Source organism: Apodemus sylvaticus, chromosome 14 (genome assembly GCF_947179515.1).
Source record: "Apodemus sylvaticus chromosome 14, mApoSyl1.1, whole genome shotgun sequence".
Classification (NCBI taxonomy): Eukaryota; Metazoa; Chordata; class Mammalia; order Rodentia; family Muridae; genus Apodemus; species Apodemus sylvaticus.
Genome location: NC_067485.1, coordinates 73,971,610 through 73,999,499, shown reverse-complemented (window position 1 = coordinate 73,999,499; position 27,890 = coordinate 73,971,610). Strand labels below are relative to the sequence as shown.

The window sequence follows — 27,890 nt, the reverse complement described above, 5'->3', positions numbered from 1 at the left end:
TTTTATTGAGTACATTTGACTCATCCATTAACTTAAGCTGTTTTACAAATCCCTGTTGAGTGCCTGCCATGCATGCAGCTTTATGTAGCTATATACAATTACTAACAACAACAGACTATGCTTTTCTCCATGAGTTTATGGTCTGATAATGAAGACAAATATTAAACTAATAAATACATATTAGTAGTGACCTTTAATTTGAACCATGAAAACAAAGAAGAGGGCATAGAATAATGGAGAAACAACTTGTATTAGAGACAAAGCTCTTCCATTTAAATTTATTTAGCATGTGAGGGCAAAGGACAACGTTTTGGAGTCAGTTCTCTCCTTCCACCTTTATATAAGGTGTGGTTTTTCAGCTCAGGTACCCAGGCCTTCACAACAAGCGCCTTTACCCTTGAGCCATCTTGCTTTCCATAATTTCAAACCCACCTTAAATTATTCTCCATTCACTACCGTTGACCTAATACTCATTTGTTTAAACCAACTGCATACAGCTCTGTGTCACCTGAGTAATTACACATTACAATTTGTTTTAATGTTTGAGCAAATTCTGCCTGATTATTCATAGGCATTTAAAGGTTTGTTTTCTGGTATTTAATGATCCTTGATGCTAGGCAAGTCACAACAGCTGTGAGATTTCATTTTCACTTTGAAACAGACCCATACATACAGAGTTGATTTTCTTTCCCGCTGCTCTCCAGACCGTTAAATAGATTTGTTAAATTTAAGTTGTTTGTAGAGACTTGTGATTTTTTTCCCACCCAGAACCAATCCATTCACAGCAACTGACACTTTTACTTCTTTCTTTTAAATGAGTCTTTTTCTGTCTTCCTGCATTATTGCATTAGCCCAGATTTCTAATGCCATTAGATAGGAGTGAAAAAGAGCAGGTGTACTTATTTCTTTTAACTGCTAGGGGAAGATTTACAGTCGCACACCTCTGACTCTCAGTTTGTGTCTCCTCTTTTCTTCCTCCTTTCCAATGATATAACCCTCTGGGACTTGTAGGGAACCTTTTGAAACACAGGCAATAGAGTATTTACTTTAGCTCATAAATTCAGCTACACCATATTCAGGGATACACGGCATCCTTCAAGGTAGAGAAGGAGCCATTGATGCTTCCTGGGTGATACACAACTTCTCCTCTATCGACGTGCCCCTTAGGCACCCTATTTCATATCTTCATCTATGTAAATATATGATTGGAAAAGGAAGCAGCTAAAGACTCAGACATGGTCACCTAGCTGATAGCCAGGCTGGAAGAGTGCTCAAAAGAGAACAGGTTGTAGATTGAACACATTTTTCGTGAATTACAACAGAGGAAGGAAGAGAAAGGGAGAAGCCATGAAATGTCTATTAAAAGTTCGGGGGATACAGAGGAAAGATTTGCTCACCTTCCAGTTTTCTTTCATATTCATCAGCTAAATTCCGATACTTGGTCCCATGTTAAATCTTGTCTAAGTTTCCCTTCTCAGCCAAAGCAGGCTGGCATGAAAGGCGATTCATATTCACAGTCGATGCTGAGGAAAATAATCCCCAGGGCTTCCTGCAATCCATCCTGAATTAAAGTGCTTTGGACATTCAGAGCTCGGACTCATCTGTCTCCTGGGATGCTATTAATGGGTTATGCATATTAGGCTATTTTCCAAATCCTGCTCTTTTGCTCTGGAAAATAAATTAGGAAATCTAGTTGAGATGCATCTGGAAACCTTTAAGAACTGGGAAAGATTCTTTTCTGAATGGGATGGTGTGAGAATGACCCTGTATGAGTTTGGAGCAAGGGCTGCCGGACCTCTCCAGGTCAGGTCTAAGACTTGAATTTCAGAACACTATGACTGTCTAAGCAACAATTCCCTGGGGCATAGATTTCAAATTGGACATTAAATGGAAAAAATTCAATTAATTTTTTTGATGTGGTAGAAAAGCCCTGGGCTGGGATTTTTAAAATATGGCTTCTGTTTCCAACTCTACACCTAATTAGATGGATGACTTAGGAAGTCATTTAACCTTTATGGGCCTCAGATTCATTATCTGTAAATGAGTGTCAGCATGATGATGACCAATGTCCCTTTAAATTACTGCACACTCCCATTCCATCCCATAGTGGGCTAAAGAGATGACTCAGCAGTTAAGAGCACTGTGTGCTCTTCCAGAGGTCTTGAGTTCAATTCCCCGTAGCTGCTCACAGCCATCTGAAACTCCAGTTTCAGGGCATCTGACACCTTCATCTGGCCTTTATAGGCATGTAGTGTACAGACATTCTCTCTCTCTCTCTCTCTCTCTCTCTCTCTCTCTTCTCTCTCTCTCTCTCTCTCTCTCTCTGTGTGTGTGTGTGTGTGTGAGAGAGAGAGAGAGAGAGAGAGACTAAGTGTTCTTATGTCTGAGCGTGATAACATCTGAATCACAGGGTACTGGAAGATAAGATAAAATTATCAATATGTATGTATCACTTAGAGAATAATTGGGTGAGTACTAAGCAATATTTATCTTTTTCTACAATCATGCTTTAATTATTTGGAAAGACATTGTTTGCACGTTCTTGGTTACTGAAGAGTTGAAGTCATTGAAAACAGCCTCTCTTTATTGAAGAAGAAAACATATTGAACTATCTATCGACTACCTACCTCTTATCTGGTCTCACAAGCTGAATCAGAGACTCTGTGTACTCACACAAACTTAAATCTCCCATGGATAACTCCTCACACTTCTGTCCTTAGGTGATAGCTCTTAGCAAATCATGTAGGGCTGGAGCTGACCTTGACCTGGTGACCTTGAACCAAACTTGTACTTTAGGTTTCCCCAAACTTTCCCAGCTCTGTTGTGCAGGTTGGAATTATCAACGTGCATTATAGTTAGGAGGATAAAACTTATATCCAAGAATACAACAACAACAACAAAATGCCCACTGGGCAATCTAATGACAAGTAAGTAAAGTGAAGTATTTGGCATGGTACAAATAGTAAAATGCCCATCTAGTTAAGGCGCAGTTGTATAAACATCGGCAACTGTATATACTGATGTGCTCAATATCCTGCTGAAGTTATAGACTACCAACCCTAGGAAGTTCCCTGTAGCCCTTCCTCAGTCACTGGTCCTCTGTCAGTGTCAACTTGTGCTTTGGCTCCTCCCCCAGAGATAAGTTGTTTCTCACCTTGAACTTCACAGAAATATCACATTTGGTGTCTGGTCCCTTCCTCTAGCTAATGTGTTTGAGATAAATCCCGACTGTTGCATGAGTCAGGGCTTATTTATTTATTTATTTATTTATTTATTTATTTGCAGAGAGGGTAGTATTCATGCAGATATATTGTGTAGTCATTGCTTTGGTTTGATGTGATTGGGTGTTAAGGATGTTTTCCTCTTCAGCTGTTACAAATAAATTTCAATGAGCAGAGAGAATGACCAGCTAGGTATAGTAACTTTTCCTCCCTAAGCTTTGGAAGTTTTCTGTTTTGCATTTAGATTTTCTAAAGAATAAAATGTCTGTAGAAATGGGCCAGTGGTGATGAGCTTGGATTTTTCTTGCAGAGGATGTGAGTTCAGTTCCAGGAACTCAGACTGGAACCAGTCACAACCACCTGGAACTCCAACTCCAGGCCATCCAATGCCCTCTTCCAATGTCCTTTGCTAGAACCTACATACACAAGGGTTGCAATTAGGGAAACTCCCCCTACACACAAATGTGTTTGAGTATGCACAGACACACAGACACACATAGACACACACACATACACACAGAGAGAGAGAGAGAGAGAGAGAGAGAGAGAGAGAGAGAGAGAGAGAGAGAGAGAGAGATTAAAAATAAATCTTAGAGATGGAAAAATCTAAAATTAATCTTTTTTCTATTCTCTCATATATTACACCCTGATCACAGTTTCCCTCCTCCCCTGCCAGTCCGCACCACCCTCTGTCTTCCCTGAACCCACTCCTCTTCCGTTTTCCTACAGAAAGGAACAGGCCTCCCAGGGATACCCTGTTGCAATAAGACTGGGCGTCTCCCCTCATATTAAGGTTGGTCAAGGCAACCCAGTAGGAGGATAAGGGTTCCAAAAGCAGGCAAAAGGGTCAGAGACAGACCCTGTCCGCAATGTTAGGAGTCCAACAAGAAAACCAAGCAACACAACTGTGACATCTATGCAGGGGCCCTAGATCAAACCCATGCAGGCCCTCTGATTGTTGCTTCAGTCTCTGTGAGTCCCTATGAACCCAGGTTAGTTGATTCTCTGGGTTTTCTTGTGGTGTGCTTGACACCTACGGATACTACAATCCTTCCCCCATCTCCTTCAAGTTTTCCCAAGCTCCACCTAATGTTTTGGCTTTGAGTATCTGCATCTGTTTCCATAAGTTGCTGGGTGAAGCTTCCCTGGGGACAGTTGAACTAGATACCGATCTATGAGTATAGAAGAATATCACTAGGAATATCATTGACTTTTTTATTTTTCTTTGCCTGTCATGTTTTTTATCCTAGGTCTCTGGGCTGTCCAGCCCCTGGGTCCTGGCCATCCAGGAAGTATCAGGAGCCAGTACCCTTTTGTGGCATGGACCTCAAGCTGGACCAGTCAATGGTTGACAACTCCCTTGATTTCTGTGCCACCTTTACCCTAGCACATCTTGAAGGCAGGAAAAATGCAGGTTGGAAGATTTTGTCCCAATTCCTCTACTTGAAGTTTTGCCTGATTGCAAAAGATGGCTGTTTTAGGCCCTATATCCCCCATTACTAAGAATTAAGCTAGGGTCACCCTTACAGATTTTCCATGTCCTGGGAGTTTCCATTACACTATGTTTCTACTTCACCCTTGAAGTGCTCCTCCCCCCAATTTCAGTTGTCTTTCTTAGAACTCACTCCTTCTATCATACCTCCTACCTGATCCCTCATGTTCCTGTCTCTACTTGCCCTGAAGCCACCCACAATATCTATTCCATTTCCTCTTCCCAGGGAGATCCATGCAGTCCCCTCGAGCACTCTTTGTTACTTAGGCTCCCTGGGTCTCTGGATTGTAGCATGATTATCCTTTACTTACAGCTAATATTCACTTATAAGTGAGTACAGCCCATGTTTGTTTTTCTGGGTCTGAGTTACCGCATTCAAGATGACTTTTTTCTAGTTCCATCCAATTCCATGAAAATTTTATGAGGTTATTTTTAAATGGCTGAGTGATGCTCCATTGTATAAATGGACCATATTTCTTTATCCATTCTTCTCTTGAGGGACATCTAAGGTATTTTCAATTTCTGGCTATTACAAATCTAGTTGCTACAAACATGATTGAGCTAGTTTCCTCGTAATAGGATGAATCACCCTTTGGGTACTTTCCCAGGAGTAGTACAGCTGGGTCTTCGGGTAGATTGGTTTCCAATATTCTGAGAAACCACCATGTTGATTTCCAAAGTGACTGCATATCTAATAATCAATAGACTCAATTTCCCACTAAGAAGACACAAGCTAACAGAATGGTTGTGAAAAAAGTATCCATCCTCTGCTATACAAGTATGTTTCATACAAGAAATGCAGTTCAATATCAAAATAGACATTACTTCAGAGTAAACGGTTGAAAAAGATTTTTTCAAGCAAATGGACCTAAGAAACAAGTTGGTGTAGTCATTCAAATACCTAACAAAATAGACTTCCAACCAAAATTAATCATAAGATATGGGGAAGGACATGCCATACTCATCAAAGGAAAAATTCACCAAGATAATGTCTCAATTCTGAACATTTATCCCATAATACAAGTGTACCCACATATTAAAAGAAACATTACTAAAGCTTAAATCATACACTGAACCCCACACACTAGTAGTTGAAGACTTCAATACCTCACTTTCACCAATTGACAGGTCACCCAGACAAAAATTAAAAAGAGAAATAATGTACTTAACAGACATTATGAACCCAATGGACCTAACAGATATGCATAGAACATTTCACTTCACTTACACAGAAAAGAATATATATATATATATACTCAGCATCTCATGAACTTTTTCCAGTATCTAAGGAAATTGTAATAACCCTTTGCATGCTATCAGACCTCCACAGATTAAAGTAGAACAGAAAGCCTATAAACTCATGAAAACTGAACAACTCTTGACTGAATGGCTACTGGGTCAAGGCAGAAATAAAGAAATAAATGACTTCCTAGAATTCCATGAAAATGAATTCACAACACACCCAAACTTATGGGACACAATGAAAGCAGTGCTGAGAGGAAAGTTCATAGCACTAAAGGCCTCCCTCCATAAAGAAATTAGAGAGATCTCACAATAGCTACTTAATAGTGGACTAGAAAGCTCTAGTACAAAAGAAGCAAACACACCCAAGAAAAGTAGATGACAGGAAATTATCAAACAGGACTGAAATCAACAAAATGGAGACAAGAAAATCAATGAAACAATGCAAACAAACCAACATTGGTTTCTGGAGAAAATCAACAATATAGATGAACCCTTATCCAAACTAACTGGAAGGCAGAGAGAGAATATCCAAATTACCCATATCAGAAACCAAAAAGGGGACATAACTGAGGAAATCCAAATAATCCTTAGGTCATACTTCAGAAGCCTGTACTCCACAAAATTGTAAGGTGTAAAATGAATTTAAGGGCCACTCAAGTCTTCCATCTTTCCTGAGAATCTAACTCCTTCAAACACTGTTTCTTCGCTGAGTTGCTTTGCACATGCTCAGGTGAAGACAGAGTGACTCACATGGCGCCATCATAAGGCTAGCTGTGCAACCCTCTTATCATCTGCGATGTTCCTGTTGAGTTAATATCATCTCTTTATTAGATAATACCATTTGTCATCCTTAATTGTAATTACCACAATGTGAAGGAGTTTCTTCCTCTTGATACTAGCAATACTAGCAATGTATTTTACAAGTCATTTTATCCAGTTATTGTTGTGGATTTGGTTTATTGCTTGTATTATGTTGATTGGGCTCCCCAAATTCCATGGGAATTTACATGTCTGCGTGGAAGACACTGAGGATCCCTGCCCCCATTTGGCTTTGAGTGGTAAATCAAGCTGCCAGCAGCCAACCGCTGGGCAGGGAGACAGAGGGGACTTTGAGGATTCCTGGGCAATAAACGGAGGAGGGAGAGAGTTTCCCCATTCCAGAAAGGGATAAGATCCAAAGTGCACAAGAGAAAGCATACCAATCATGTAATAGCCAAGGAAGAGTGGCCCATTCCCCCCTCCAACTGGGTGTAAGGTAACAAAGATGGAAGATAGATTTTAGTGAGTAATAACTTGGGAGTATCAGAGAGAAGACATTAGCAACATAGAAGTTTGGCAATGGTCCAGTCATTGAGTTGATTAAGGCATATGAAATATAAGGCTGTGTGTGTGTGTGTGTGTGTGTGTGTGTGTGTCTTTATATGAGAATCCACAGTATTGGGGCAGTAGTGAGGAACTCACACCCAACACCATGGATATTAGAGAGGATTAATCAACTACCCCAGCAACAAATGATAACTATTAATGTAGAAGAGTTAATTTGATTGAAATAAGGAATCAGAGGCTTAGAGACAGATAGGCTACCCCAAGCACAAGCCTGATAAAATTCTCCACATAATGCTTCCAGGGCTCATATACTTAAGTGATAGATGTGTTGACTCTTAGCTTTCCTTCTGTATATTTTTCTTGTCTGTTCAAGTCATGGATCTGCAAAAATCTGCTTCACCATATGGTTAAGTATACTCTTTGCACAATTTGAGTAGACTATTTTGAGGGCATCTATAAAGTCACCATTCAAATGTGTTCTCAGTTGGATGTAGATAGAAATTTAGCCCTAATAAGGTTCATTTTCAAAGCACAGATGAGGGCTTCTACACTCTAGATTCTATACAGAATGTGTATGTATATGTGTTATTAAGAACTGTTCCTCCTGTGTCTGTGATGTGTTTGTATATGTATGTGTGTGTGTACATATATATACATATATGTATGTATATATGTAATTTACCAATAGGTACAAGTGTGTTTCTGCATGATGCTGTATATTCATGTGCTATATTGTACACACATTTGTTTATACACATGTGCCCACTCTGTATATTTTTGTTTCAATGGATATACAGTGTCTGAAAAGGATATGTTTTGTGTTTCTCATATACGCACAGTGTGTGTATGTGCTAGTATCTTTTTTATGTGTATATGGGATAGGTACATGTGCATGCATGTATGGGCCATGTGTGTACATATGTACATATGCATATTAATTCCTGTACATACTTCACACAACTCTACTTGGATCTAAGAGAAATGATAAAAACAGAATTGTATGGCTGAAATAAGCCCAGTTCTTTGATAAGATCCCATCTCTGGTTGCTTAGTGGTAAGAAGCGTTCTTCACTCACTGTGTATTAATTTCTCATGTTCCCATCTTTCCTATTTTTTGTATTCTTATCCCTTTCATAAGTGTGCCTCAGGTGGTCTGGACCTGTGGATGAACACTGTGTTTTAATAGCATCATCCTTCATGCATGTGTTTTAGTGTAATCAAAGCATGTGAACTCTGAATGATGGTGCAGTTCAGTAATCTCCACTACTTAGAAAGCTGAGGCAGGATGGTATAAATGCAGGGCCTGTTGAGACTGCAGAATAGGGTTAAAGTTACCTTGTGCAGCTTACTGAGATCCTGTTCAGGAAAAAAAGGTAATTAAAGGACTAGGGATATAGCTCTGTGGCACTGCCCTTGCCAAGCGGAAAGAAGGAAGGAAGGAAGGAAGGAAGGAAGGAAGGAAGGAAGGAAGGAAAGGAGGGAGGGAGGGAGGGAGGGAGGGAGGGAGGGAGGGAGGGAGGGAGGGAGGGAGGAAGGGAGGAAGGGAGGGAGGGAGGGAAAGAGGGAGGGAGGGAGGGAGAGAGGGAGGAAGGGAGAGAGGGAGGAAGGGAGGGAGGGATACAGAGAGAGAGAGAGAGGGAAACCAAGAGTTTAGTAACAGCTTATCAAAGTTTAATTATTTTCAAAAAGTCAGAAATTACAGTTGTAACTCTCACCATTTTACAAAGAATAGTTAGTTTTTAAAAGAATGTTTCTTCCAAATATAAAACACATACACAGAACTCATTTCTCTTTAGGCGTGATCTTAAAAATAAGGTTCCAGAATTGTCCTACTCTCAGGTCAGCCTATGTGTCCCCCACATCCCATGACTCTGGTTCAAAGAAGCTGCTCAGATATTTTTTGTCATAGCAGAACTTCAGCCCTCCCTATGTCGGTGAGAGTGGTGTTCAGTCCCTTTCAGAGGTGGGAACCCTCAGAGAAACAGGTCTACAGCAGCATATCAGAAACAGAGCTTAAAATTCTGCTTATCATCCAGTATTTGAAATGATGACTCATGAGCAATAAATAAATAGATAGATAGATAGATAGATAGATAAATAAATAAATAAATAAATAAATAAATAAATAAATAAAAGAGTAAGAAGGAAACTGAGCTGGGAAGACTACTCGGTGGGGAAAGCACTTGCTTTGACAATCTGAGGATGTCAGTTCAGATCCCCAGAGCCCACATAAAATGCCAGGCATAGAAAGCACACTTATGCAATGCCAGCAACTGGAAGATGGGAGACAGAGACAGGTCAATGCCTACAAACCACAGACTGGCTTCCCTGGGCGATGTCCAGACGTTCTAGGTCAACAAGAGAGACCCTGCCTCAAACAAGAGGTGGGAGGAGCCTAAGGAACAATGCTTGAGGTTGTCCTCTGACCTCCACATACATATCATGAACACACATGCCCACACACAGCACACATGCATGAGCACACACCACACACACACACACACACACACACACACACACACATGCTTTTTTAAATGAAAACAATCTATATCCTTAATTCCCTTCTAAAGTCTATATTCATGTGCGTCAGAGGCAAACGGTGGCATGGGTCTGGGGTCTCCCTGTAAACTTTCCTCTCTAAAAGGTTTTTGTCAAGTTTTCTAGGTTGTAATGCTCTGCATCCTGAGACCAAATTCAAATCAACAAGGACAGAGGTGCTGTCTTATGGCCTGGCCTCCGGATTTGCCGTGGTGTGGAGACATTGACTGTGGCATTAGAGGGTTCTAGCTTACTGTGGCACATTAAGATTTCTTGTAATTTAAGTTACTGAAACATTGTTTCTTATTGTTCACTTAAAAGCATAATCTGTTTATTACCTAACACACGTGAAATAAGCCTAAACAAACCTACAGTTTCCAGGTAGGAGCCCTATTGGTTTCCTGTACCAATGTAGAAATGTAAATCAGTTTGGATGATGCTCGTTTCCTGTCATAGTCCAGAGTTTATCAAAGAGGGGGGTTTGATCACTGTGGAAAGAAAGGCAAGAAAATTACTATGTATTTCTTAACTTTATTTTCTTTTTACAGTGTTCACATTTGCATGCATTTGTGTATGTATGCATGTATGTATGTGTGCACATGTGTGCATGTGTGTGTGCGTGTACATGTGTGTGTCTGTGTGTGTGCGCACATACATGTGCATGTGTGTGCATGTGTGTGTACATGTGTGTGCGTGCATGTGTGTGTGCATGTGTGTGTGTGTGTGTGTGTGTGTGCGTGCGTGTAGGTCAGAAGGCAGCCTCAGGTGTCAGTCTTTCCACCGTGTTTGAGAGTCTTTTGGTGTTTGCCACAGTCTCCAGTCATTTATGAAGCTGCCTCCCATCTCACAGGGAGCAGGAGCACTAGGGTGACAAATGTGTGCAGCTGCACCCAGATGTACATGGGTTCTAGGGATCACACTCATGTCCTCATGCTTCTGTGGCAATTGCTTTACCCACAGAGCCATCCCCCTAGCCTTATAGTCTTCCTTAACTTTTTACCCTAAGATGTGGCTTGCACTATTTTATCTCCACCTCTCTTGTCTATTGTCTATAATAGGTGTTTCATGGCTAACAAGTCTGGGGGAAGGAAATTGCTGCGATTACTTAATTAACCTTTCTACCTCAGTCTTTTTATTAACAATGAGCACATGGCAAAGGAGATAATGGCTAGAGGAAGTTATTTGGCAAAGTTATGGTCACATCATTCCCAGAATTGTCAGAGTACTACATAAGGACCCAAACACAAAGCAGTCTCCTTCATCAGACTTTCCTCCATACACAGCTATTCTACACATCTATGGCTTATGGTGGGTCCCAAAGTCCCAAGACATGCCTGTTATATATCTCGGAATAAATTTCGGACATGACAGATTGCAGAAGACTAAGCAAAGAAAAATCAGAGCTTTAGATGTAGTCAGCATAAGGATCCCTGCATTTGCAATTGCTGTCATAGACAATAACTAATCAATCTAAACTTTACTCATACATTTAAGCCTGAATAAGTACTTCTGAGTTTTAATATATGATAAAAATTAAAAGACCAAAAAAAAAGACTATTGTACTATCTCATATTGTAAATTATGGTAGTGCCCCATTCATGACTGTGATTCCAACACTGGCAAGTCTGAGGCAGGAAGGTGAAGACCTGAAAGTCACGCTTGGCTATACAGTAAGACGCTACATAAAAGTTCTATTTTTCTGTGTCTGAGTGCTTTGCCTGCTTGTGTGCCTGACCCCATTTCCATACAGTGCTTGGGGAGGTTGGGTGTTGGGTCTTCTGTAACTGGAATGTTGGGTGTTGGGTCCTCTGTAACTGGAATGTTGGGTGTTGGGGAAGGGGTGTTGGGTCCTCTGTAACTGGAATGTTGGGTGTTGGGTCCTCTGTAACTGGAATGATAGATGGTTGCTAGCCATCATGTGGGTTCTAGGCACTGAACATAGATCCTTTACAAGAGCAATAATTGCTTTTAATTGCCAAGCATCTCTCCAGCCACCGAGAGTTCCATTTGCACCTGTCATTTTGTACAAGTGAAGCTCCCAACCTAGTTAGGAATGAACAATGCTTGGGAACTCAAAATGTCAACAAGATTGTGTTTTCCCCTTTCTATACATAGGCTACTGTGGACCCTGGGAGGGCATTATGGGTATTTTACAATAAAAAGGCTTTCAGATTCAAGTGTGAACCAAACCTGCACTTTGCTGACTTAATATACCTTTATCACCCAAAAAAGAAGAGATTTGACAAATCAATGGCTTATTTAGCCATTCAACCCCAAATAAATGGTAAACTTTGTTGAAAAGTTTTTTTCTCACTGACCTGGGTCTCTTTGCCATTCTCTCTTCCTATTATTCATAGATTTAGTCTTTCCTTAATGTTCCATAATTCCTGGATGTTTGCACAGGAAATATTTTTAGATTTCATGCTTCCTTTTACAGAGATACCTGCCTCTTTTATTGAGTCTTCATTGTCTGTGATTCTCTCTTCCAACTCTTTTATTATGTTAGCGAGTCTTACCTTGGAGGTTTCTGTTTGAGTTTCTCATTTTTTCATTGCCAGATTTCCTTCAGTTTGGGTTTTCATTATTGATTCTATTTCCTCTCTTGGATTTTGAATTAATTTATTCATTTCCTTCTAGTTGTTGCTTATGTTTACATAGATTTCTTTAAGGAATTTTATTAATTTCTTCTATCATAAGGCTACATTGAGGTTTTTGCCTTGTGCTTCAGCTATGCCACATTACTCGGGGCCAACTGTGGTAGGGAACCTAGGAGCCAATGGAACCGTATTTTTCTCTTTGTTGTTGATCGTGTTTGTACTCTGACATATAGGAATCTGGGTTCGAGAAGATTGTAACTCTAGGTACTGATATGTAGTCATGTCTTTGCTCATTGACTGTTTTGTTCCTTGGTTTCTGTTGCCCTCTCTGGTTCTTAAGATATAGCATTACCTGATAGAAAGATCTTCTGGGACTCTGATAGATGTGGACACTGATGGTTCCTGATGAACTGTGTTTCTGTATATTCAGAATGGGGGTGGCCAAGGAAGGAAGGTATGAGGGTATTAAGAGGAGGGAAGAAATTGGAGTGTTCTATCAGGAGCTTAGCCCTCTGGGAATGGGGGCAGAGAGTGAGGATAGGTCCTAACAGGCAGTCTTCTACAGAACTAGAGATGAGATGGAGGGATTAGATCAATGTATGGGAAAGGAGCAATAGTCAAGATGTGAAGTTCTCCTTTCTGCCTCATTGGCCTACTTTCTTCTCTGTCAGGCTTGGCTTCTTGGAGAATGCCTGCTTGAGTTGGGGGCAAGGAAAATAGGGTAAGTAGGGAGGGAGATCTCAGGGGAATATCTATGTGATCCACCGGAAGTGTACGAAGAGTCAGGAGGGAAGCTGGTGGTCTCCTACAGAGCTAAGGAGAAAACTGAAGGATTATATGTGGAGGAGAAGTGGGCGAAGTCCTGCAGCTAGCCTGCCCACTTCCTTGGCCCAGAGTCTATTTGATAATTTATGATGCTGCTGCATGAGACTGGTTGTAAGACAAAGGACAAGATAAATAGCCATTTCTAACAGATTCTGGGAAATTATAAGCACTTTATCCACTTTAAATTTTTGTTTATACATGCTAGACAATGATGACTCAGAAATTTTCCTCATAAGCAAATAACTTTGATTATATGTTTATAAAGGCAAAAGGGGATGTCTTATAATTTCTGAATAAGAAATGAATAAAAGAGCCAAACAATGCACTTCAAGTGTTCTTGACATTCTCCTCCCAGACATAATTAGGTTCAGAAAAACAGATATTCATCTAAAATCTCCAAATTGTTAATACAGTAAAAAAAAAAAAAAAAAAAAAAAAAGAACCATCTATGTTGAAGCTCTTTAAACCTAAACTCATTTTGCCACATTAATTTTCTATTTTTGGGGGTGTTAAAATTATATTCATTTGATCCAAAGGTGGGATCCACATCTTTCCAGGAAATATTGGAAATACACAAACATTGAATGAGTGGGCCTTCACTTCAGCCCCCCAAAACGACCCTGGCAGAACTGAAAGCCACTGAGACTGTGTGGATCATCTGCAGGGACATTAGCATATGTCACCACATCGCAGCCAGAACACGAAATGGCACTTATCGGTGACTAAAAATGAAAATGTCCAAAGACAGACTAGAGTACAGTGGAAACAATATTTAATCTTCCTTAAGAGAACATAAAATCAATTCTTCTGTTCAGCTGCAATTATTTAAAGAGCTGAAATGAAACATTACATGATTCTATTATCCTATTCTGGAAAACTAAAGGCACCTAATAACTTTATACTTCAGCAAAACCACAAAGAACATGTAACCTAATTCTCTGTATCTCAGAGGTGATGCTTCAGAGTAGTATATTGACATCCTATTATCCCAACCATTTACTCATTTTCTGCCTTAGAACTAAGTTACACAGTATATCAGGCATCCCTTGCTACATAAAAATAATTTTTTAAAAGATAAATAAAAACAACAACAAAAATCCTAGCTGATAAAAAAAATCGATAAGATTGTGTATTCAAGAAGAATATTTGTGAATGGCTCAGGAGGGTTGGGCTTATCTGGTAATTTTTTCTCATTGTAAGCTGCTTATTGTGAGATATTTTACAAATATCCTGCTGCCTTTATAACTCAATAGACCAATTTCTTCTGACAAAGGCATCAGGCATTCCGTTAAAGTGTCAATTTGCTGATTTTCTTCTTTACCTCTTGTCTGAGGGCTGCATCTTGATTTCCATTAATCCAGAGCAGCTGCCCTAGAGATGATTTCAACCAACTCCTTCGTGACGACATCCTGATGCATGCATTTGACCAATTTGTCAATCATGGCTGAAGCGTTCTTTCTGTGGTTGTCTGTGGTCATCATCCTGGCACTCTGCTCAATGGTAATGGAAGCTTTCAGGGGTAGTAGATGAGGTTGGCCAGATTGATTTCCTGGTAAGTCTTCCACACACCAGCATCAATGTCAGCAGGGTACTCATGTTCTTAGTAGTTGCGACAGTATTGAGAGAGAAGATGGACCTCTCTTCTGTCTCGTAGACATAGAAGATATAAAGATACATAATGATAATAGACTTTAACTGAGTAAATATTACATAGCCTTCATCCAATTCGTGCCCAAAGTTTAAAGACCCAAGAACAATGATTGACAGATCTCCAAAAATAGGGGGTTTTCATGCTACGTCTTTGAATGATACCCCAAACTGGTCAGAGTCCTATAAAGTATGCCCCTAAGTTTTTCACTAATTCCAATGAGTGTAACTTCTTTTCCAGCTGCTGTGCACATTCTTCATCCATTTAGCCCACAAAGCCCTTGACCTCAGGACACACCCATAAGCCTGCAGCTCAGCCCAGGCATGCTTCGTAGCTACCACAATCTTAATAGACTTGGCACTTTCTGCATGTTTTTGGTGGGCTTCAGGCTCCTGCAAATATCTTTCAAAACCACCATGTTTCAATTGTGGATCTGTCACAGCTGTCACCCACAGCCAGGTGACTCTCCTTGGCAAAAATATGGTGCCATCTTAAAGGTCAGGCGGGATTCAGTTGGAACAATGTAATGTTGGAGTTACTTGATCATCTAGTACCAGAATCATCTGGGAAGCAAAGATTCCTTCACTGCCGTATCTGTCTCCGGAGCCAGAGAGATTCCAAGCTGGTTTCAGCTGGGTCTATGGATAAGACTACTTAGCCATGGGCTGCATGTGTAACTTTGATTTCCCCCTGACACAGTGGCCTTGCACACTTGGGCTTCTCACATAGCGTTCTATAGCCCTCCATAATGTTCATTTATTTTTTTAACCTGACTGAGTTTAGAGGTACCTAAGGGGTTGGAAAAGGCATACTTTAAGATGTCTATGAGGTGTCCTTTAGCTTACAGAAACTTTGTAATTTTATGAGGTCCCATTTGTCAATTCTTGATCTTACAGCATAAGCTATTGGTGTTCTGTTCAGGAACTTTCCCCCTGTACCAATGTCCTCAAGGGTCTTTCCCAGTTTCTTTTCTATTAGCTTCAATGTGTCTGGTTTTATGTGGAAGTTCTTGATCCATATGGATTTGAGCTTAGTACAAGGAGATAAGAATGGATCAATTCGCATTCTTCTGCATGCTGACCTCCAGTTGAACCAGCACCATTTTGTTGAAAAGGCTATCTTTTTTCCACTGGATGTTTTTGGCCCCTTTGTTGAAGATCACGTGGCCATAGGTGTGTGGGTTCATTTCTGGATCGTCAATCCTATTCCATTGATCTGCCTGCCTGTCACTGTACCAATACCATGCAGTTTTTAACACTATTGCTCTTTAGTATTGCTTGAAGTCAGGGATATTGATTCCCCCCAGAATTTCTTTTATTGTTGAGAATAGTTTTAGCTATCCTGGGTTTTTGTTATTCCAGATGAATTTGAGAATTGCTCTTTCTAACTCTATGAAGAACTGAGTTGGGATTTTGGTGGGTATTGCATTGAATATGTATATTGCTTTTGGCAAGATGGCCACTTTAACTATATTACTCCTGTCAATCCACAAGCATGGCAGATTTTTCCATTTTCTGAGATCTTCCATTTCCTTCTTCAGAGACTTGAAGTACAGATCTTCACCAACCCTACATTTGACAGAGGCTAATATCCAATATATACAAAGAACTCAAGAAATTAGACCCCAGAAAACCAAATAACCCTATTAAAAAATGGAGTACAGATCTAAACAAAGAATTTTCACCTGAAGAACTTCAGACAGCTGAGAAGCATCTTAAAAAAAATGCTCAACATCATTAGTCATTAGGGAAATGCAAATCAAAACAACCCTGAGATTTCACCTTACACCAGTCAGAATGGCGAAAATTAAAAACTCAGGAGACTGGAGGTGTTGGCGAGGATGTGAAGAAAGAGGAACACTCCTCCACTGGTGGGAATGCAAATTGGCACAACCACTCTGGAAATGAGTCTGGCGGTTCCTCAGAAAACTGTGCACGTCACTTCTGGAGGACCCTGCTATACCACTTCTGGGCATATACTCAGAGGCTTCCCCAGCATGTAATAAGGACACATGTTCCACTATGTTCATAGCAGCCCTATTTATAATAGCTAGAAGCTGGAAAGAACCCAGGTGTCCTTCAACAAAGGAATGACTACAAGAAATGTGGTATACACACACACACACACACACACACACACACACACACACACACACACACACAACGGAGTACTATTCAGCCATTAAAAACAATGAATTCATGAAATTCTTAGACAAATGGATAGAGTTGAAGAACATCATACTTAGTGAGGTAACCCAGTCTCAAAAGATCAATCATGGTATGCACTCACTGATAAGTGGATATTAGCCTAGAAACGTGGAATACCCAAGACATAATCCACATATTAAATGATGTCCAAGAGGAACAGAGGAGTGGCCCTGGTTCTGGAAAGGCTCAGTGCAGCAGTATAGGGCAATACCAGAACAGGGAAATGGGAGGGGTAGATGGGGGAACAGGGGGAGGGACTTTTGGGGAGTGGGGAGCCAGAAAAGGGGAAATCATTTGAAATGTAAATAAAAAATATATCGAATAAAAAAAAAGATGTCTATGAGGTTTTTAACCTTAGCCATTCTGACTGGTGTGAGGTGAAATCTCAGGGTTGTTTTGATTTGCATTTCTCTAATGACTAATGATGTTGAACATTTCTTAAGGTGCTTCTTAGCCATCTGAAGTTCTTCGGGTGAAAATTCTTTGTTTAGCTCTGTACTGCATTTTTAATAGGGTTATTTGGTTTTCTGGGGTCTAACTTTTTGAGTTCTTTGTATATATTGGATATTAGACCTCTGTCAGATTTAGGGTTGGTGAAGATTCTTTCCCAATCTGTTGGTTGCCGTTTTGTCCTTTTGACAGTGTCCTTTGCAGGACACTTTGTAATTTTATGAGGTCCCATTTGTTAATTCTTGATCTTAGAGTGTAAGCTATTGGTGTGCTGTTCAGGAACTTTTCCCCTGTGCCCATGTCCTCAAGGGTCTTCCCCAGTTTCTTTTCTATTAGTTTCAGTGTGTCAGGTTTTATGTGGAAGTCCTTGATCCACTTGGAGTTGAGCTTAGTACAAGGAGATAAGAATGGATCAATTCGCATTCTTCTGCATGCTGACCTCCAGTTGAACCAGCACTAAATGTTGAAAAGGCTATCTTTTTTCCACTGGATGTTTTCTGCTCCTTTGTCGAAGATCAAGTGATTATAAGTGTGTGGGTTCATTTCTGGGTCTTCAATCCTATTCCATTAATCCACTTGCCTGTCATTGTACCAATACCATGCAGTTTTTATCACTATTGCTCTGCAGTAATGTTTGAGGTCTGGGATACTGATTCCCCCAGAAGTTCTTTTACTGTTGAGAATAGTTTTAGCTATCCTGTTTTTTTTTTTTTTGTTGTTGTTGTTGTTGTTATTCCAGATGAATTTGAGAATTGCTCTGGGCATATACCCAGAGGATTCCCCAGCATGCAATAAGGACACATGCTCCACTATCTTCATAGCAGCCTTATTTATAATAGCCAGAAGCTGGAAAGAACCCAGATGCCCCTCAATGGAGGAATGGATACAGAAAATGTGGTATATTTACACAATGGAGTACTACTCAGCAATTAAAAACAATGAATTCATGAAATTCTTAGGCAAATGGAAACTAGAAGTTTGAACTGGAAAATATCATCCTAAGTGAGTCAACCCAATCACAAAAGAATACACATGGAATACAATCACTGATAAGTGGATATTGATTAGCCCAGAAGCTCTGAATTCTCAAGACACAGTTAGCATATCAAATGATACCCAAGAAGAGGGAAAGAGAGGACCCTGTTTCTGAAAAAGAGTTGACTCAGCATTGTAGGGGAATACCAGGACAGGGAAATGGGAGGGGGTGATTGGGAAATGGGCAGAGGAAGGAGGGCTTATGAGACCGATGTGGAGGGGGAAACCGGGAAGGGGTAAAGCATTCAGAATGTAAACAAAGAATATAGAAAAAAAGTAAAAATAAAAAAAGATACATTGTATATCTGTGAGAAAAAATGTCAAAGAATAAATAAAAGAATATTTTTAAAAAGACAAAAAGATGTCTATGAGGGTATTCATTTTCTAAGGTGATTAAGTGATGAGAATCCTGTCTTAACTAGCAGCTGCATTCATTGGTGGATTCCAAGTTTTATGAAAACATGGATTATATTGCTAGCCTACGCCTGTGAGGGAACATCCGGCCTGGCCCCTTCCTGTTACTCCTCTCTGCCTGTGACTGCCGTGAGGTTCCTACGTGCCTCTCTTCCATGATATCTCTATTTTGCTATGGACAATGAGGACAAAGGAGCCAGTGAACACGGATTTAAGACTCAGAAACCATGAGCCCCAAAATGTCTTCCCTCCTTTAAACTGTTTTCCTTATGCATTGATCACAAGTAAGACAATCGTGGCTAATGGATTGAAGAGTAAATGTTCTGTAAGTTGAATTCCCCCTTATCTATCCTAGGATGCCAGGCAAAACCACTTTTGCAACATTTGTAGATTACGACTGTATCATTAAAGCTATCCTAGGAACTGGAGTGGGCAATTGGATTCTGTCCTAAATGGGAAGAGCAGCAGCAGCAACCAGAAACATGACTAGTTTATCAGCATGATCGCCATTTCTCACTCGCGGGCAAACTCTGGCCTCGGTGGATGAGAAAGGAGAATCTAGAATGATGTCATCTCAGCTGTTCCACACTCTGAATTAATGTTCCCACAGCACATTGGTTCAGAGTGAAGAACAGCTGTGTCCTCAGGCATGTAAGAGGTGTCGGGAGTAGGTAGAAGAAATTAATAAAATCATACTCTTCAAAGTAATAAGAAAATATTTTCCAGAAAGTCCTATTCCAATCTCAAAATGCATGCCAAACACAAGTGTGTACTTCAGCAAAAGCCAAATAGATTTCTTTCTTAGGAGAGTCTATAAGAGCTAATGAATGTTCGTACATTTCCAGGCATTTCTGGTATTTTTTCCCCTAATGCTATTTTACAACTTTCTTTTTTTCTAGGTACTTGACGTTGTTTTCATCTTTTGTTGCAAAATAACTTTTCAGCTTTCTATTTCATGGAAATTCAATCAGAATTTGCTACCAAGGCAAAATAAGGTATAAAACACATTTACAAGTGTATGGTGGAGAGATGAGTAGGAGAGAGACGCGGATTGGGTGTGCACCTTGGAGAGAGCTGGACCTGGAGACAGGGAGGTAGTGAGGAACAGCCTGACTCTGGCACCTGAGGCCATGGTGAAGCCCCTCACTGTGCTACCCTGAGGGCCATGTCTGAGTCTACGGCACTGCAGCTGCAGGGATCTGTGTTGATGTCAGTGGCTCACATGACCACAGAGGACATGCAGATGTCCCTGGTCAGGGCTGCTGCCTAGAACCATGTTAATATCCAAGAGCTGTGCAGAGCTGGCCCCAGGGGGTTGAGAACAGGTGACATGGCCCCAACCCTCACCAGATGCAGCACTCGGAAGAGCATACCCTGAACCTCACCCCAGCACCATAGTAGAGCTGGCCCCGCTGGCATGGGTGTAGGAAAGCTATCAGACCGACCAACTCAGCTAACACCCAGGCCCAGATCCAGGACTCTGACCTGGGCCACCCCAATGTCTACTCTATCTATGAACTGTTGGCGTCTGTGAAGGTGTAGGGCCTGCAGAACCAAGACAACAGTATCTCCATGACACAGAACAGGGACAGGAAATCTGAGTGGAATCCCAATGAGGACCCAGTATTGACAATGTAAGCAGAAGGCAGAGGCCTCAAAACAGACCCAGGGCTCACTGCAGTGAACCTTTGAAAGTAAAGCTGTTTGAGCAAAAGAGTACACTGTGTGCACGTGTGATACAGCGCAACGTCCACAGGGGAGGTTTTGTGGTTGTTGTTGTTGTTGTTGTTTGGGTGTTTGCTTTCTTTGGGGGTAGGGTGCAAGGTGGGCATGGAGGAAAGAGGAGAGACTGGGATGGGAATCCATGATACGAAATTCATAAAGAATCAACAAAAAAATTTAAAAAACAAAAAAGAAAACTGCCCTTTGAAACAGCTCTTTTCAAACTCCCTTACACAAAGAGTATTTTCCTGAATTCGCTTCCGAGATAAAGACTGTGACTTAGTTCGAAAATATTTTGACTTCTTGAGTTCTTTGTATGTATTGGATATTAGCCCTCTGTTGGATGAAAGGTTGGTGAAGATCTTTTCCCAATCTGTTGGTTGACGTTTTGTCCTTTTGACGGTGTCCTTTGCCTTACAGAAACTTTGTAATTTTATGAGGTCCCATTTGTCAATTCTTGATCTTGAATTGATCTTGATCTTGATCTTGAGCGTAAGCTATTGGTGTTCTGTTCAGGAACTTTTCCCCTGTGCCCATGTCCTCAAGGGTCTTCCTCAGTTTCTTTTCTGTTAGTTTCAGTGTATCTGGATTTTGAGTTCATTTTAAAATAAAGGGTACCTTTTCCCAGATGATGTCATAGTTCCGAGGAGAGAACCTGTGCGTGCATACGTGTGTGTGTGTGTGTGTGTGTTCTCCACTCAGCTACGACTCTCATTACTTTCAGTGGAATTAAATTAGCGTTTATAAGGAAGAAAGAGCAATTTGGAGGAAATATCAAAATATGAAGAAACTTCTTTTGACTTGTAAATTAGATAGCCCTCACTTCTAAATTATTTAAAGCTTGAAATCTGTATTAAAGCCAACGTATATATAATTGTGTTCCTCTTTTATTTGATTTAAAAATGAGCTTTAACTGCACCTGAATGATGGAAGTAGTAACTGTGACAGAGATGCAGAGAGACGGATATACATACATATCAGGTGGAAATATATTTTTGGGAAGCAGGGATGCTTGTTTTTATTCATGCGTTTTCAGTGGCTCTAAACATCTTCATTGACTTGACTCTGAAAAGTGCCTGATGCCTGGAGGGAGGGAATAGCCGCAGATGGCCAGACTTGCTCTGAACAGGTACAGGGTCATCCTACGGCTCCTAAGTGCCAAGCCACGGTGCTCCACGGCATAAGAGGAACCTTCCCCAGGGTTTACAGCCTCCACTGTCACCTCCGTTACTATCAGTTCCTCCTCTCCCTGATGAAGGCCACAAGCTTGTCTTATATTTAACCCATGACCCATCCATCTTCTCTCCTTTATATACTCAAGCATACCTGACCTCAGAAATAAATTAACTTTTTTAATTCATACTTTTTTATATTTAGGAAAACCAATTCTCACAGGTGCCAGTGCCCTGCCCCATACTACCTTGGATAGAGGTCTCTTTGTATAGCGAGCAATGCCTTACAGTTGCCAGTGTCCCCGCACCCCATGCCCCATACCACCTTGGATAGAGGTCTCTTTCTATAGTGAGCAATGGTTGATACAGAGACTCGTGGTTGTTGAAAATCCTGAGATGAAAAGGCTACCATGTGCTTGGCCCTAAATAAGACATCAGTATTACCCATCCTAAGTCGCTGGGAAGGAACATCACAAATACAACGAGATAAAGAAAGAGACAGTAAGAACTGGAGGACGGTTTAGACACTAGATATTGTTGTTCTTCCTGTTGAGTTGCAATCCCCTTCAGCTCCTTCAGCCCTTACCTAACTCTTCCATTGGGGCCCCTGGGCTCAGTCAGATGGCTGCCTGTGAGAATACACATGGAGGGATCCATGGCTCCAGATACACATGTAGCAGAGCACGGCCTTATCTGGCACCAGTGGGAGGGAGGTGAGGCCCTCGGTCCTGTGGAGCCTTGATGCCTCAGTGTAGGGGGTGCTAGGGCGGTAAGGTAGAAGTGGCTAAGTGGGTAGAGGAGCACCCTCATAAAGGCAAAGGGGAGGAGGGATGGGATCTGGGATCAGGAAGGTTGCAGAGAGGAAACTGGGAAGGGGAACAACACTTGAAATGTAAATAAATAAAATAATCAATTAAAAAAAAAAAAGAACTGGAGGATGGGGTGGAGTCTTACAAAATGTTGTGTTCTAGATATGACCAGGCCTATATAGTCATGAACAGAGCAGCTGTGGCTACCTGTGTATCTCCTGAAGCATAGACACAGAAGACATGAAAGGAGGAGAAATACTTGGGGGGAAAGTGGGGAGGGTCAGGGGAGTAGAAGCGGGATTAGAGGTAAGAAGCGGGAATACTCTCACAATATATTGTATGCACATGAAATTGTCACAAGTAAATCTAAAAAGCAATTGTCCTAAAAATGATGTGAACGGAATGGCTAAGGTCAAAAACTCAGGAGACAAGCAGGCGATGGCGAGGATGTGGAGAAAGAGGAACACTCTTCCACTGCTGGTGGGGCTGTAAGATGGTAGGTTTCTAAGATGGTAGGACTGATTTCCACTTTGGAAATCAGTCTGGTGGTTTCTCAGAAAACTGGACATGACACTTCCGGAGGACCCTGGTATACCTCTCCTGGGCATATACCCAAAGGATTCCCTCGCATGCAATAAAGACACATGCTCCATTATGTTCATAGCAGCCTTATTTATAATAGCCAGAAGCTGGAAAGAACCTAGATCTCCCTCAAAGGAGGAATGAATACAAAAAATGCGGTATATTTACACAATGGAATACTACTCAGCAATTAGAAACAATGAATTCACAAAATTTTTAGGCAAATGGTTTGATCTGGAAAATATCATCCTAAGTGAGGTAACCCAAAAGAATACACATGGAAAGCAGTCTCTGATAAATGGATATTAATTAGCCCAGAAGCTCTGAATACCCAAGGCACAAATCGCATAACAAATGACTCCCATGAAGAAGTATGGAGAGGGTCCTGATCCCGGAAAGGATTGATCTAGCATTGGAGGGGAATATAAGGACAGAGAAAAAGAAGGGAGGTGATTGGAGAATGGATGCAGAGAAGAAGGTTTATGGGACATATGGGGAGGGGGGATCTGGGAAAGGGAAAATCATTTGGAATGTAAACAAAGAATATAGAAAATAAAATATTAAAAAAAGACAGTTCACAACACCCCCCCCCAAAAAATGACATGAACGATTCATGAGCAACCCGGCACAACTTGATTGTGTCCACAGTCACAGTCACAGTTCACTGCAAATAGATACAACACGCTGTGCTTTGTATCTTTTGTAGAAAAATTAGAACGTATACATACACGCTCAGAGACAGATGCATACACATATATAAATGTGAGAACAAAAAGACACATCTGTCATTTAGTTAGGTGACTCCCAGCTGCCTATTGGTTCATGTCCTCATTTGGTTTCGAAAGGACCAAGGTAGTTCCACCTTTTCTTCCTTGTGTGCCACCTGCCCTGTTAAGCCCCTAAACAATTTGTCCCAACCCTCCACACCCATCCAGTTAGGTCCTTATTGGCACAGATACAGATAATCCCCGTGAAGGACTAGTTGCACCTACTGCTCCCCTTTTCCTGCTTCTGTGTGCATGGTTTTTTGTTGTTGTTGTATTTTTTTTTCTTTAAAAAGGCCTGTACGCCACCTGCTGAGGGTCGAGTTTCCAGCTCCCCAGTCTGGCCATGTCCCTAATTGATTAGCCTTAGAAATCCACAGTAAATAAATTGTTCCTGCTTGACTTGTACTGCATGGTCCTCATCATCTGTACAACCCCAGACCCAACAGTTTGCCTGGGCAGTGGTAATTGGAAAAATAGCATCCTACGTTACATTGTTTCATAGCTCACCCCACTTCCTTTGTAATTGTGTTTTCTTCTTATATAAAACATCCTTATTTTTCTCATGGCTGTTTAGCATGTCCTTCCTTATATTGAAGTAGCCGGATTTATTTAGCCAGTGTCTCTTTTCTGAAGGTTTAGATGGGTCTTAGTCCTCTTTGTTGTTTCCTGTGGTCTGTAATAGACATGCCCGTAGCCACTTTTCTTCATACAATAATGGTGTGATCACTGAGCTTGCTGGGTTATGCTAAGTTTAAAGTCAGAGCAGATGTTAAGGAATCACAGTTTAAGGGATGTTTCTCCATGGCAAGAACCAAAAGCCGTATAAAAGGATGGAAAGATTTCAATACCAGCCTTTGAATAAGGAGTATTTGTTTGTTTTGCTGGCACGAAGGCTACCTACCCCAGGATAACTGGAAAACCACGTTGAGTCCTGAAACCAATCTATTCCAACAACTCATATGGCCAGGCTTGGCAGGAAGAATACATCTTTGGAAGAAGCTACAACTAGGGGATACAATGATCTCGGGAGGCTATGCAGAAGCTGAGTTTCCGTCTGTCTTCTTTGGCAATAAAACCCAATTCTAACTACTGCCATTACTAACTCACACCTGACATGTCTTCCACGCCCAGTCCTCTGTGAACATCTGTCAGATTGTTCCTTTTTTACACACTTGATGTTATGTCATCTGTGAGTGTGCACCCATATGTTTCATATTTAAAATGTAAATTTCATAATTGGGTCAAACATTTTTCAATCTTTCTGAACCAAACAAAACACATTTATCTGATTAACGTAATCACAAAATTATGTTCCGTTTGCAGAAACATTCACGGATGCAGTCAAATGAGTTTTGTTTCTTTTTCTTCTGTTGATGGTATCTTTCTAATGAAGAATGTTCGAGGAAGCAAAACGCAGATTTGGCAACACACATTAATGACTCCTCCAGAAACAGACTATGTTCTAGAGATGCTCTGAGGATCTTGGGCTTCAGACACAGCACATCATTATCTGGACCATGTCTACTTCCTGTTTCTTCAGATACAATAATGGTTTTATCTTATGACTGGCTATATTTCACAGTTGGCAAAACCCTGCAATATATAGGGGTCTTTCAACTGTCATTAACTTGAAAACCTGCAAACTTGGACTTGATCAACTCTGTGAGTGACCCACACACACACCCCAAGTGTGGGTTGTCAGTAATACTATGAACACTAGGGAAAACAGAACAATGTGGAGCTCAAACTTTTTAAAGTAGATTGGTTTCTTTGTTTCTTCCCTTTTCTTGTGAAATTCTTGGGGGTTGGGCACAAAGTGCACGGACAATAATCTCTGGTTGAAGAGAGGACAAGTGACAGTTGTTTACTTGTGTTGTGGCAGCTCTTTGAAAATGTGATGTTTCAGCTTCTTAAAGAAAAATGTATTTGCGAATAAAGTATTCATTATTGTTAAAATGCATCAGTGTGTCTTTGCCAATATAAAAATCAAGACTAATTGTGGAATAATTTGATTTGGGCCTCTAACAGTCTGGAGAGAGAACTCAGATGGTTAAGTAGCTACCATACAAACATGAGGATCTGGATTTGATCTCTAGAGGCCACATTGAAAAACGAGGCATGGTGACACCAGCTTGTAATGCCAGCTCTGAGAAGACAGGCATGGCAGATCCTGGGTCTCTCTGGCCAGCCAGCTTAGTTGGTGAGTTCCAGGGAAGTGAGAGACCTTAGCTCAGAAAATAATATGGACAGTGTTTGGGGGAACTAAGTAGACGTGAAGTTGATCTTTGGCCCCCACATACACTCATACATGTACACACATTCACACTCATGCATACACATAAGCACCTGCACATATGTGTATTAACAGGTGTATGAATACACATACATACACAAAATGTAGGTTTTACAATTTGTGAATTTCGGTTCTCGTCACAATCCATTTACCATTGTTTTCTGCAGTTTTCCTCACCGGTTTCCCAGAAGTCCTGAGTTCAGTTCCCACCAACCACATGGAAGCTCATAACAGCTGTAACTTTAGCCATGGAATCTGATGACCTCTTCTGGTGTGCAGGCATAAATGGAGACAATGCACCCACCCGCGAGCGCACACACACACACACACACACACACACACACACGCGCGCGCGCGCGCGATACTATTACACAAACAAATGGAAGGAAGGAAGGAAGGAAGGAAGGAAGGAAGGAAGGAAGGAAGGAAGGAAGGAAGGAAGGAAGGAAGGAAGGGAAGGATGGAGGGAGGGACGGAAGGAAGGGAGGAACGGAAGAGCAAAGCAACCAAGAATACTTAAAACAGGTTGAGTTCATGTGTGTCTTGGAATACTAGATCTAGCGACACTTGTAGCCATAATCTGATGAGATGAGGCAGCTCTGGAGGGGGGAGAACAGGTTGATGCAGAGATCTATGGAACTTGGGATCCACATGAACATCTCCTTTCCAGGTACCCATCTTTGGAGATTGCCAGGATTGTTCTTTGTTTTTCAACTTGATGTGACCTTGACTCACCACAGAAAGACGCCTATAAGCATTTTCCATGAGGGATTTTCTAGACAGCATCAATTAAAGTGAAAAGACTCGTCTTAAATCGAGTACTGCTTTTCCATTGGTTGGAGCCCTAGGCTGAAGAAATCAGGGTGTTAGCTAAGGACAGCAATCCCTCCCTTTGCTTCCTGACGGAAGATGTAAGAAGACCCTCTCTCTGCCTTGTGTCCTTCTACCGCCAAGATAGACAACGCACTCTGCTGCACCAACATGATCCTGACCTTAGCGGAAGTTTTCAAGTATTTTGTGGTAAGGTAGAGGTAAGGAAGTATAACTAATACAGGGATAATGAGGCCCCTTTCCAGTAGGAATTGTTTGTTTTCTAGATTAACTCATTAATCTTTGAGACTGAAACTAAAATCACTTAACTGCAAAAGCATCCTTGTTCTCTGCTTGATTTCCATTTTTACAGAACAGTTGGTTTTATTCTGTTTATAGCCTCCTCCCCCCCCTCTCTCTGTGTGTGTGTGTGTGTGTGTGTGTGTGTGTAGTTTGTGAGCACATATGCAGATGAGTACCCGTGCTTGTGTCTCTAGTGGAGGATGTCGTCTCCTGCTCACTCTGCTTTTTAGCCGTAATTCTTGGAATTCTTTGATAATTTTATACAATGTGTTTTGATCATATTTATGCACCCCAATTCTTCCTACTCTCTGCCTTAAATCTCTGAGAGAGAGTTTCTCACCGAGTCTGCAGCTGCTAAACTGGCACCCAGAAAGCTAAGTGATCCTCCATCTACGGGGTTGCAGGTAGCTTGCTCACACCGCCATACTTGGCTT

At 41.1% G+C, this 27,890-nt stretch overlaps 1 long non-coding RNA gene and 1 pseudogene across 1 annotated transcript in view; one reads left to right on the top strand and one right to left on the bottom strand.

Moving 5' to 3' along the window:
- LOC127664893 (uncharacterized) overlaps positions 1-25,975 on the top strand; it is a 57,754-nt gene extending 31,779 nt beyond the window's left edge. The window contains exon 4 of the long non-coding RNA XR_007973268.1: positions 25,374-25,975. This is a non-coding gene — a long non-coding RNA (uncharacterized LOC127664893). The remainder of the gene's footprint in view (positions 1-25,373) is intronic.
- On the bottom strand, positions 14,570-15,310 carry LOC127664892 (ATP synthase subunit gamma, mitochondrial-like; annotated as a pseudogene).
- Positions 25,976-27,890: the final 1,915 nt, after the last annotated feature.